Here is a 12,141-nt window from a genome sequence, read left to right as displayed (position 1 = left end):
ACCATACTAATGTAAAGACAAATTCATGTTTTCTGTGGCTGCAGATCTGCAATGCTCCACATCGTGTAAATTTTGTCATCTGCCCAAGTTTCAGTATCCTCACAGCCAAAATCTGTGACTGTGCACATGCCAGAAAGAGCCATGCTCACTGCCATAGACACCTTTATAATTCATCATTAGAGAAGTACAAGGACACACATGCCATTAAAATTCTGAGAAATCCTTTAAAATTCTTCTCAACTCCTCCTGTATGTTCACCTACTGAGCTTTGGACCGAAGGCCAATAAACTCAGACTGAAGGCTCTTCTATGTTTTCACACCTTTCGAGTGATCATTGACATGGTGCTGCAGCGCAGTCTGTAACCAGGTAATATCATTTGATGCAAATACCCTGCAGCTAACAAACACAAGGTTTAAGGCTGCGTTTCAGATACACCCAATGGGGGGTCTGTGTTGTGTTTAATGTGACTAACCCTCACAAGTGTACAGTGTGTCTACATAGTGGACTTGTATCAGTAGAATCAATGGAACCTCACACAGGCCTCCATTCAAAGTCAATATCAGTCTGCCTTTTAAACGGAACTATACCCACAGCAATGCAACATAAAAGTAAAGCTAAATATGATCATTCATAACAACACTATCAACATTACCATTATACAGAAATACAAATGAAATACGCAGATGATAGACAAAACGGTTCTGTCCATATATGCATGCAATGTATTGTAATCTAAGATTGTCAATCATGATCTTTGCAGGTGTAAATAGTTTGTTGGACAAAAAAAAATCAGTGTCCATCTTTCAGCAATGTCCTTTATTGTTTTATTTTCATGATGCAGCCATACAGTTTGAGATTTCTGGTGTAGAGAAGCATTTTTTTTTAAAAAAAAAAGTGATTTCTTCCAGTGTGGATAAAAATAACAACCGACTTGTTGCCAATTTGAGCACATTAATTCAGGACTGTGGTATCAGTATTATTATTAGTATGTATACTAGTATTAGTATCAGTTTATACATATATATGTATGTGTGTGTGTGTGTGTGTGTGTGTATATTATTGTTATGTTTGTTATGATTCTTTGTGGGTTTAAACCTTTGTTTGGATCACAGTGTGCGACTTTGAAAGCAGTCAGGAGTTGGACTGTGGTGAAGGTGTGACATGATGGATGTTTTTGGGCAGTGTTGTGGAAAACGTGATTCCACCTCACATCTAATGGAGTGGCAAGCCTCCCTTTAGACTGCCAGAGATCCCAAAATAAAGGCCCAGACTTTTGACCAGGCTGACAACACTGCTGGCATCAAATTAAAGTTTTGCTAGCCATCTCCACCGGTTGTCTGAGATAAAGCATCCTTACACCTTATATTGGCTCAATACAACAGTCCGAATAACATTTGTACAAACCTTGAAGAAATCTTTGTTCTTTCTGATTGAGAATGGCAACATCAAAAATTCTTCTTGAGCATCATACACAGCTACATTGTGTGGTGTATCTCTCTGCAAGATCCTTAGACAAGCACACCAGACTATAAGAAATACTCATTGAAAGAAAGTGAAGCAAATCACAATGCTGCTTTTAACCTTTTCCTAGAGCTCTCCAGCCCTGGACATTTAGGCATCACAAACACAAAAGAGAGGAGTGGGTAAACAGGGAAGCTGCCCCAGTCTGACCTCACTAGTAATGGGATGACTTTGATATTCCCTGAGCACATGACACAAGGTACTTGGATTAAAAGCCTTTTATTCACCATGACCTTTCCCTTGCCGTCTTTCCTCAGAGAAATCTTCCCTGCCTCTACTGCCATCACAGTGACAGGCCATCCCCACCAAAACAAAAGGCCAAGTGGTAGGGTGACACAAAGTCAATATGGTAGACTTGTTGATGTTTGAACACATCAGAGTTTAACCTCCATGTTGTTGTTGTTTCTGTCTCTAACTAACAAGGAAGAGAATACATTGTACATTCTTATTAATTACTATTATTAAGTCCATTATGCATCTCTAACAAAATGTTGATTAAATCCATTCATTAATATTGAAAACTCTATGGGTTATAGGTGTATTCTGATGAAAACTAACATATATTGCAATTTCTTGCCCATTTTGAATTAAATCACTAAAATTTAACAGTCTATCATCATCGTTAGCCTATGTTGTATGACTGACAAGACTCGGAGTGGCAGGTACCTGATTGGGGTTCAGTGTTTATTTTTGTCCCGAGCGTTGGTCATTATTGCCTTCTCTCTGACAAGACCAATTGCACTCAATATGTCATGTCTGCACATGAAATTGATGGATGATAAAAGTGTATGTTTTGACATGTTCCACTGTTAGAAAGTTAACCTACATCATAGTATTTGGGAGGTGTTTTTGTGCATCAGGACTAAAGAAAAGTATGTAACCAGATGGTGGAAGAAAAGAACAGAATATGTGGAAAATATCTGGAAGTTTAATCCCGAATGTGAACAGCAGGGGGCTTATACATGTATTGGGACAGGTGATATCCTGGTTTAAGGTGCTCATGGGAAAATAATTCCAGGAAGTGCTCTGGAAGGGGGAGATTACACATGCCAATGGTGAGGAAAGAAATTGTTAACCATCCTATGCTATTTGATAAGCAATCTGCACAATCCTGTTTTATAATGACTGAGTTTTGTTGAATGCATTGATTTCAATCTATATTTTGTGTTGTTGCAGTACTACGAATGTTGATGCTAATGAGAGAGCAGAACATGTTTGTTGGATGTCATTGCGTGTGCTTGGTAGGACACTTTTATTTGTTTTTAAATGCCGTTTTGTAATTTTGCATGGGTAACATGTTATTGTATAAGATGGTTTGGTATGAAGATAGATTTTTTTATGTTTGCACAACAATTGTATTATGATAATGAGGCAGTGTGGTGATTATTCTTTTTTTTATTTGTCCATTTAGGTGCCACTGCTGTATTGTAATACCAAATTAGTACCCATATTTCATATTTTCTTATGTATCACGTTTTTTTCACATATTGGGAATCATCTGGCATTGTTAAATGTGCCTAAAGTTTGTTGGTGGATTCTTTTTTTTTTTTTTTTTTATCAGAGTTTAAATGCACTGGCAATAAAAAATACGGGAGATCAAGACCCCCACAAAGCCGAGCTGTATTTGAAGCTTTGTGTGTTCCTTTTACCTGGCTTCAAGTAATTGGAAACTAACAAGACTGATTGATGGAAAGTGAATGAGTAAATATGCATGATGCCACTTAATGTCATGGCTACTGACCAACAAAACAAAACCAACAGCAAACAATGAAAGAAAAAAATGCATGGTTTACATTATCAAGAACTATGGCTTATCTCACAATTTATAGGAATGTCTTCTAACTGATTTTTCCAGCTCAGTGTCCCCCCAGCAAATAGGGAGTCATATGTACCCTTTTTATGCATATAATGAAGACTGAGAAAATAGTTGGAAGTTAACCCTGTTTTTCTGATTACAGAAACTTATTTTTTTTAATTCCACCTTTAATTCCTTGTGATAAAGTTCTAAAAAAAAGTAATATTTTAAAATGACATTTGCATTTAGCTTCAGATTTTATTCCAAAAAACATTCTGTTCCCAATGCTATAGTGCAGGGTTGGCAGTCCTGCATGTGTTAGGAGTTTCCTTGCTGCAACACACCTCTCGAGGACCTGACTTGGCCACCCCTGCTGTACTGCATATGGTGAAGAGCCTTAGAAAGACTCAAATGCCAAATAATATTTTGCAAAAACAAAACATATCATTCTTATAAACAAACATAAAGCCAAATTTTCTCTCCCTAAAACTCACAAACACACTTGACCTCTTCTTGGTGCATAGATGAAATGTGTAATAATTTGATTTCAGCTGACATTAACATGTATGTTGTTCCCCTAAATTAATTACGGTCGTGCTTTTGGCCGGCGGCTCTGTTTGTCATTGTCCAATTGGTCCATGCCACCCGCTAGTAACTTTATCTCTCAGTCCAGCTTTCCATCCACCATGGCCAAGTCCTCACTGCCTCCACCAACAAAAATTTGTCCTCTTTGCACAAGGCCCCCTCATTCATTCTAATTAAGCCAACTGAAACTAAATAGCAGAAGCTTTGTTTACAAGGGGTTAGTTGTGCTCAGCAGTCTGTGCACGAAGGCACTTGCCTTTGCAACCAGTCAGGGGTTTATCTAAAGCTACACTTACTGCTTTCACTAATTTACATCTGTGTTTTTCTTTTCACTTATTTCCATATCAGCCACTGCAGGGCAAAATTGGCTTCACGGAAGGAATGTATCAATCACATTTAAGCTATAGGCTATTCCAGAAGTGTAAAAAGCATAAGCATATAATCAGTTTTTAGAAATGTAATGCTGATGGAAAAGCATTGTCATCAAGTAAAGGAGAATTGCCAGATGAGGTCAAAAGCACAAATTAAATCTTGTTGAATATACAGCATCGCTGTTAAGAAAGAAAGAGAAAAAAAAAGGGGGTTATGAAAATATCCAGAACAGACTAATGTTACTGGTATTAGTTTTGTGCTTGGTTTGGGTAGGATGTGTCATTTTTGGATGTCAGTACTCTGGTTTAACTAAACTCACTGATTCAAAACTTGTGATCCTTTCACAATTGATGGTGTGATGCAAAATTCCACTGTTTCCCCATCCATTTGAAATGGATGGGGAATCATAATTATATGCATTAGCAGGTTTGAATCAGTTGCATTTATTTAACAAATTATTCCCATAACAAACAGCCCTATATTTAACTAATGATATAAATGGATGAGAAACATATTGAACAATAAATATCTTTTAAAAAATTAAAACATAATAACAACAAAAACAAAAAAAAAAACAGAAATGAATGAAGCAGTTTCATCATGAAATTTGTAACCTAATCATTTATTTTGTTCACAGCACAGTCTTCAGTGTTATGCAGGAGGCTTCTTAAATTATAAATTCATAAACATATTTTTTCTAGATACAAGAAACAAAGCTACAAAAGTACAAGTTAAGTATCTATGTGTATTAATTATCACCCGTACATTATAAAGTGAATATTAAACAAGAAAATACTGCACAACTGTTTTCAGTGTAGATGGCTGCTATAGTTTTCATTTTAAACTAAAACTTGCATTGTTAGTGTGCAAATATTTTACATTCTATACAATATTTGACTCCTAAATCTTCTTTAAGAAGACCAATTGAAATTTTTATTTTTTTTTTTACTTTTTTTTTTAATTCATTGGCTGCCAAAGACCTCTTTTGATGTCTTTCTGAAGCCAAATGTTCTCCACCAAAGATGCAAAAAGACATACGGAAAGACGATTTGGCAGGGTGCACACATCAAAACATCCCCAAAATGTGCTTTTCAAACACACTCTAAATGCGCACCCAGCATGCACCCAACATGTTGAGAAAGTGATCTGAGTGTGCACCCTGAAGACATCCCAATCTCTGCATCCAGCTAAATTGGCCTTCCACATCTGCTGTTTCAGAACTCAACAAGTCCTGTAAGATGAGTCAAAAATGTCCCCAACCCCAACTATCTGGAATTATGACTAACACACAAACAGACCACAGTTTGTGAGACTGAAAGGTTGTGTGTTTGAGAAAGTAGGCAGCACAGGAGCGCCACAATGGACTGTATTCCAGCAAGTTTTCTTTACACTTTATGGGTCATCCTTCCATCAGACTCTTAGTACAACTCTGAGCGCTGTCATCTTTACAAATACTCTGCAATTGTGGGGCACATCAGTGAACTGGTCAATCAATTTAGGAGATGGTGCAGAACCAATGACTTCATATTGAACACAAACAAAAGAGATGATTGTGGATTTCAGGAGGAACAGGGGTAAACAAAGAGATGTTTCACTGTTTATATCTTGCGAGATGAGGTGGAGGTAGTGGACATTTACAAATACTTGTGAGTTCAGCCAAACAGCCGACTAGACTTGAAATGCAACACTGATGCAATCTGCAAAAAAAGACAGAGCAAACTGTACTTCAAGGGGAAGCAGGGACCCCTCTATTTGCATACCTCTTATTAGTCTGTTATGGAAAGCGCAATCAGCTTTGCAGCTTTCTTTTAGGGTAGTTTTTTTTTTTCTTTCTTTTTTGATTGACTATATTGAAAAGAATTTTTTTTTTTTTAACAAATGATTGGGATATCTGCTAATTTAGAAACAAAACCAATTGTTATGGCTCAGGTAGGTTTATAAGTTTTAATAAGATTCATTTTTGTCACTGAGGAATTTGTTGCATCAAATGGTAGTGCAGGAATTCAAAGAGTTTAATATACAGAACAGACGGATCAACAAGGCTGGTTCTGTGCTGAAATCTGTAGGACTGACTGTCCAGTGATGAAAGCTGAGCAAGCTGCTGAACATAGTGGGCCAGTCTTCACACCCTCTACACAACACAGTAAATAGAATGTGTTTAGTGAGAGGTTTCTTCAAGTCTGCTGCAGGACAAAAATTTACTCCAGTAAAATTGATGAACAGTTTTTGTTTTGTCATGTTACTGCGAAGACAAATAGATCATCTTGAAACAAAAACTTTTAAAAACTACAACTACATCTCCTCAGGGGATTTATAGTGTCTTTCGTTCTTGTTTTTTTATTTTTTTATTTCTTATGTCCATGGAAGTCACAAAAAGTTGGGTAGAGAAATAAAAGTAGTACATTTTCTGAACCATACCAGCCCCTTTATTGCAAAACATTTGCAGACATGAGTGAAGCTCTTCTGTATGTAGCGTTTTAAACCTTAATAAGGCACTTCCTGAATATACATCAGAAAAATTTCAATAGCCTGTCAAATTAGAATAGATCTTATTATGTGTCCTGTGTGGAAACATGCTAGTTAACAACTGCTAGGAATTAAGTGGGGGATTCATGCAGTGTATAGGAAATTGTTTTTAACCAGATTACCATTTGTTGAAAAAAAGAAACATGTCAATTATTGTTTTCAAGTGTTGTATTTGAATTGTATTTCACCTAATTTCAGCCTTTAACTTGACCTGGTAGTTTGTTACTATTAACTAATTAACAACACACAAAACCTAAATTGGAATGTAAATGTATCCATGTATGCATACATTCAGCCATCTATCCATCCACCCATTGCATACTTACTTATTCAAATGAGAAATGCTACCAGATGAGAGGCAGGTCGCTGCAGGTAGAGCTGGGATGTAAAAGCAGTGACAGAAAAATAAATTGACTTCATGTAGGCAATGTGCAGTTTGAGAACCACAGGATGACATTCGGTTTATATTTGTTCCCATAGTTGGTAAGCTACCAAACTTTTTTTTTTAATTTTGTTCTGTTAGTGAAATATAGCTACAAAAAGGAAGGAATGACAGAAGCTTACCTTTCAAAAAGTTAACCCTACATTACAAAAAAGAATTCATTCAAGTGAAATCAGCTCCATACATGCGGTTAGAAAAATAGGGAACTTATTCAACATTATACACAATTTAAGCCAAGACCATATGCATCATGACCTTTTATGAAACATTATCAACTCTGCAGATAACTGTTTTTTTTTTTATTTGGCTGAAGATAGAAGTTTGATGCCTCCAATAGTTTGGAGACATATTTCATCTAGACATTTCTGTAGGTGAAACAGAGCATAGAGAATCATCAGACTGAATTCCCCATGGACTGCCTTTATTCCTCTCATGTGGGTCATTGTGATTCTCTGTATGTTCCATGAAGGCCAGTGTTGCATACCTAAGTATATTTTCATGTCTTTTGATGATGAATGACTTATGTTTGAACTGCCAATTGTCCTTGTTTTCCCTGTGCTGAACATTCAAATATACTGTTTCTGAGAGATTTACATCAGTAAGTTCTCCACTGTACGGCATGAACTCTGTTTATCAGAAGACGGTAGGGCAGATTGATCTGCAGATTTGCCGAGTTTAAGGTTTAGAACCACATATTTTTATCTGCACAATCCTTTGATCACTCAATTAGTTTATCAATCCAATGTAAGCTATTTTAAACCTAAATGGAACAGTAGACAATTACTTTCTGTGTAGATGTAACTGTGCAATCATGAACCTGCCAGAACAAGCTCCATTCTCCTCTTATGGGCAAGAGTCCTTGCACATGTATTCTGTGTTGTTGCAGCCAGTCTAGCCACATCTACAAAATGAAGTGCATGTGACCTCTGCTGAGAAAGGGACTTTAAGATATTTCACTACAGAGTAAGCTCCATTTTTCAGCCAAAAACCTCCAAAAAAAAGAGAGGTATGAGAATGTACAACACATGTAACAACTTACTTTGTAAAAAGGTCTCCAGGGTGTTTGAAGGGCTCAAAGAGACTTTACAGCTTTAAAAAAAAACACCTCTTGCTTTTCCTATTCCTTTCTAAGGTTTTATTTTGGAGCTTTACTTGTTGTAGTTGTTGTTTGTCTTCTTTCCAGTTTATTGTAGTTGTTTGTTTTTTCTGTGTGTCACTTTAAATCTCAGATGATCACATCTTCCCTGGAGGAATTTTTAAAAAATCTTTTTAACTAACTTACTTTGTAATCCAGAAGGGCAATAAAGACGGGTAAGGGAATAGCATTTCATTTCTGTTGCATATAATTGTAGTAACAACCAAAATTGATGACTTCATTTAAGCTTTTTAGAACATAAATGCTATTCTTAATTTACAACATATTTAAATTAATCTGTTACTGTTTTTTAGGTTTTAAATCAAAGGTAGTACCTGCAAATGGTCATTAAGGATATGATTACTGAGTGTTGCCACCCAGCATACCTCCATCCTGAACATCAAATATATTACCATGAAACTAGCAAGTTTCAGTGTTATCAGACTAAGTTTAATTACATGAAGTTTCACATAACAAGCCCCCAACTGTGCTCTTTGCAGGTCTTACCAAGCTCAGACTATTTTCAGTGAAAGTGGTAATCATGAAAAGTGCTTTCTAATAGATCAGCATTCGCAGTTAAAGGAGCGAGGAAGAGGATGAGAAAACTGTAATCTGTAGTGGCAGTTAGCAAAGAGCCAAACCAGAAGAGAAACAAAGCCCAATACAAGTAAACTACTTAGCTGTAGCCAACTGTGTATCACCTGGAACACAAGCAAGAAAAGAAATTTTCCAGAAGCTTGTGTGTTGCTCCAATAACAAACTTTTAAGGTAAGGACCTTAGGCTGAAAAAAAAACAAAAAAAAAACACAGAGACAATGGGTGTGGTGTCGGCTGTGTAGGATATCTTTTGCAACAATGTAAAAATCCCTTAAAAGAATAAAAATAAATCTGTATGATTTGATATGTATTTTTATCTCAAGTTAGAATCCAGCGGCCCAGAACGCGGCAAACTCTGCTCTTAGATATGCAAATACACACCTCCACCTCCTTAAATTATTGTTGGTCCCAGACTTTGTAAAAAAAAAAAAGCTAAATAATGTGAAAACACTATGCAGATCCCCATGAACATACCACAACTCATACAGGGCTATCTTACGGTGTCCTTAGCACTCACATTATGTACCTGGAGAAAAAAAAACTCTCAGCTAGTTGTAAGAGATCCAATGATTTCCAGTCCAGGTGCTATATTGACTCAATCAATACACTTAACAGTCAGATCTGTGCTCTGTCACATGAGGATTTCTGTCAGACTTACCTCCACAGCGGTTTGAAAAATACTTTGCTTCAGGCATTTCTTCTAGGTATCAGATTTGAACAAGTATTGAGTTGGAACTTCCTTGGCAACCTGGCAAATGCTGCACCATTTACAACTGTCCTTACTGGGTCTCAGAAGATTCTCTATGAATCCAACATGTTGATTTTAAGATGTGGGCATCTACAGATTGTAGACTAGGATAAAAAAATTTAAATCATCACAAAGAGAAAAAAAGAATGAGAAAGGGATAAAAACACACTGACTATCACAAATGTATGGTACGCATCAGTTTGGCCACACCGTTTACTTTAATGAAAGTAAACAGCGTCATCATCATCGGGCCCCTTTGCAGAGGGAAGACCACAAGAATACCATCCAAATGCAAATAAAATACCCCCCCCCCCAAAAAAAAAAATAAAACGTGTAAAAAAAAAAGATTGAATTACATGACAATACAATAATATGAAATGAAAAAAATTGAACTGATTATGTGACTGGAAACTAAGTAATTATTTGGTCAGGAAAGACAAAACTGCTGCCATACAATAAGTTTATAGTTTATCTTGTAATGTTATGGTCATTCCTCGTTATTTGCATGTAGCAAAGAAGGGTGTGGAGCAAAAAAGCAAACATAAAAGAGGAAAATGCTGGGCTGTGTTGCCTCTGAGGTGTTATAGCCAAACATCAGCTTCGGAGGTGTCTGCATTTTAAAGAAAAGGGATTTGCTTTGGGCACACTGCACTGCTTATAAGTTAGAGGATTATCCAGGACCAAGCTGTGGATAGTCAGTTAGGTGTGGGCAAGTATGTGAATGCTTGCAAGAAAGTGAATGTCTGAGAGGAGGTGAGGGATGAGCACAGAGGCAGAGCCTGTGCACAGCCTTGAAGAGTGTAAACAACCTTGTGTGCAGCACAGCACCTCAGGGTGTGAAAGTCTGAGGGGAGGGACTGCTTTACCGGGTACCTTCAGTTATGCTCAGATGGAGCTTCCTGAACTCAATATGCCCCTAAGGTTTTATTGGCTTCATGTCAGACCAAGTCAGAGATTTGTTAACATGATTATGAAAACAAAATTTGAACATAGGTACACCACAACATGAATAAGTCCATGTCAAGTCAACAAAATTTTATGTTCAGACCTTCATTGCATTTATTACGTCTTTACTGATTTCTTTGCTAGGTATTTCTCAGCAATCATTATTTCATATTCTTTTTTCATCAGCAATACAATCTCTGCATTCAGAGAGAGAAAAAAAAGGAGAAAAAATTGCACCATCTGCTGGTAGTCAGCAGAAATCCATTTGTCAAGGTAATTAATCGAGAATTGGACCTTTCCCTGCAGCCATTCATTTCACAGTGCTACCAGCACGTGTAACACTTTAATGAAAGCTACGCTGGAATACTTTGTCTTTGTAATTTCATCATAGTCAGTCGTCACCTCTTCACAATTGATATTTTGTTGAGAACTGAGAAAGTTCCCCAGGGATGTACAATTAAACACATGACCTTTGTAGTCCTTATCTCATAAGTGACATTGTTCATTTAAATACCTGTTAAGGCTCCATTTTTCACAAGTTTCATCTTAATCTTTCATTTTTATTTAATAATGCATTTACATGCAAGTGTTAGGCTTTAAGGAATCTCTTTTTTAAAAAGGCTCCATGGTTATACAAGCATGTCAGATAGACAGATAGAGGTTTATTTATGATTGTTTGATAGCCCATTTAACTCAAAATTTAACAGTCAGTTATTTAATCAGAAATTTGACTGTTACATATTTAACTGTTTATCCATTTGCTGGGTGGCAACAAAGTATTCCTTCTTAACTCCTAATTATACCCATGACATAACACAAATCCAAGAGCAAGTTATTGATTGTATATACTTTATCAATGCCAATTAGAAAATTAACCTCTGCATTTTGTACATTTCTAGACTGACTGAAGAGTGGAGGAGGACCATGTTGCAGCTCCTCGGAAACAGTTAAAGTGAAAGTCTGAGTTAAAACACAAAAAACAAAGACTAAAATGTCACCCCTAAAGCATGCCTCATAAACACAAACTGTGTCATTAGGATTTAGGGTAATGTCATGGCATGCATTGAAGAGGTTGTTAAGGTGTTCTTAAAGGTTAAGACAACAGGTTTAAATAGACCAATTTGAGAACACCATTTGTTAAACTGAATTTGTTTGAATGAAATTAAAAGCTTTTTTTAATGTGTGTTGCTTAAAGTTAATCTGGTGATATGGAGCCTTATGACCTCATGCTGTCTATAGTTAGGAACCAACTCCTAGGCAACTATTTCATTTATCTGTTTTTTTTTTTCCTTCATCTGGAAACGTACCTTTAGAGCATCACAACACTGGCATGTTTTTGACATATTTTTACTTACATGTAAACATCAAGACTTCATAATGTTGTAAAGAGAAAAGGAAAATAGTCCCACCCCCCTAAACCACACAAACACACTCACACACACACATACACAGACAAACATAGACATTGATTTTA

Source organism: Telmatherina bonti, assembly GCF_933228915.1.
Source record: "Telmatherina bonti genome assembly, chromosome: 17".
In the NCBI taxonomy this organism is placed as follows: domain Eukaryota; kingdom Metazoa; phylum Chordata; class Actinopteri; order Atheriniformes; family Telmatherinidae; genus Telmatherina; species Telmatherina bonti.
The sequence above is the reverse complement of the archived record's forward strand: the minus strand, read 5'-3'. Positions refer to the sequence as shown.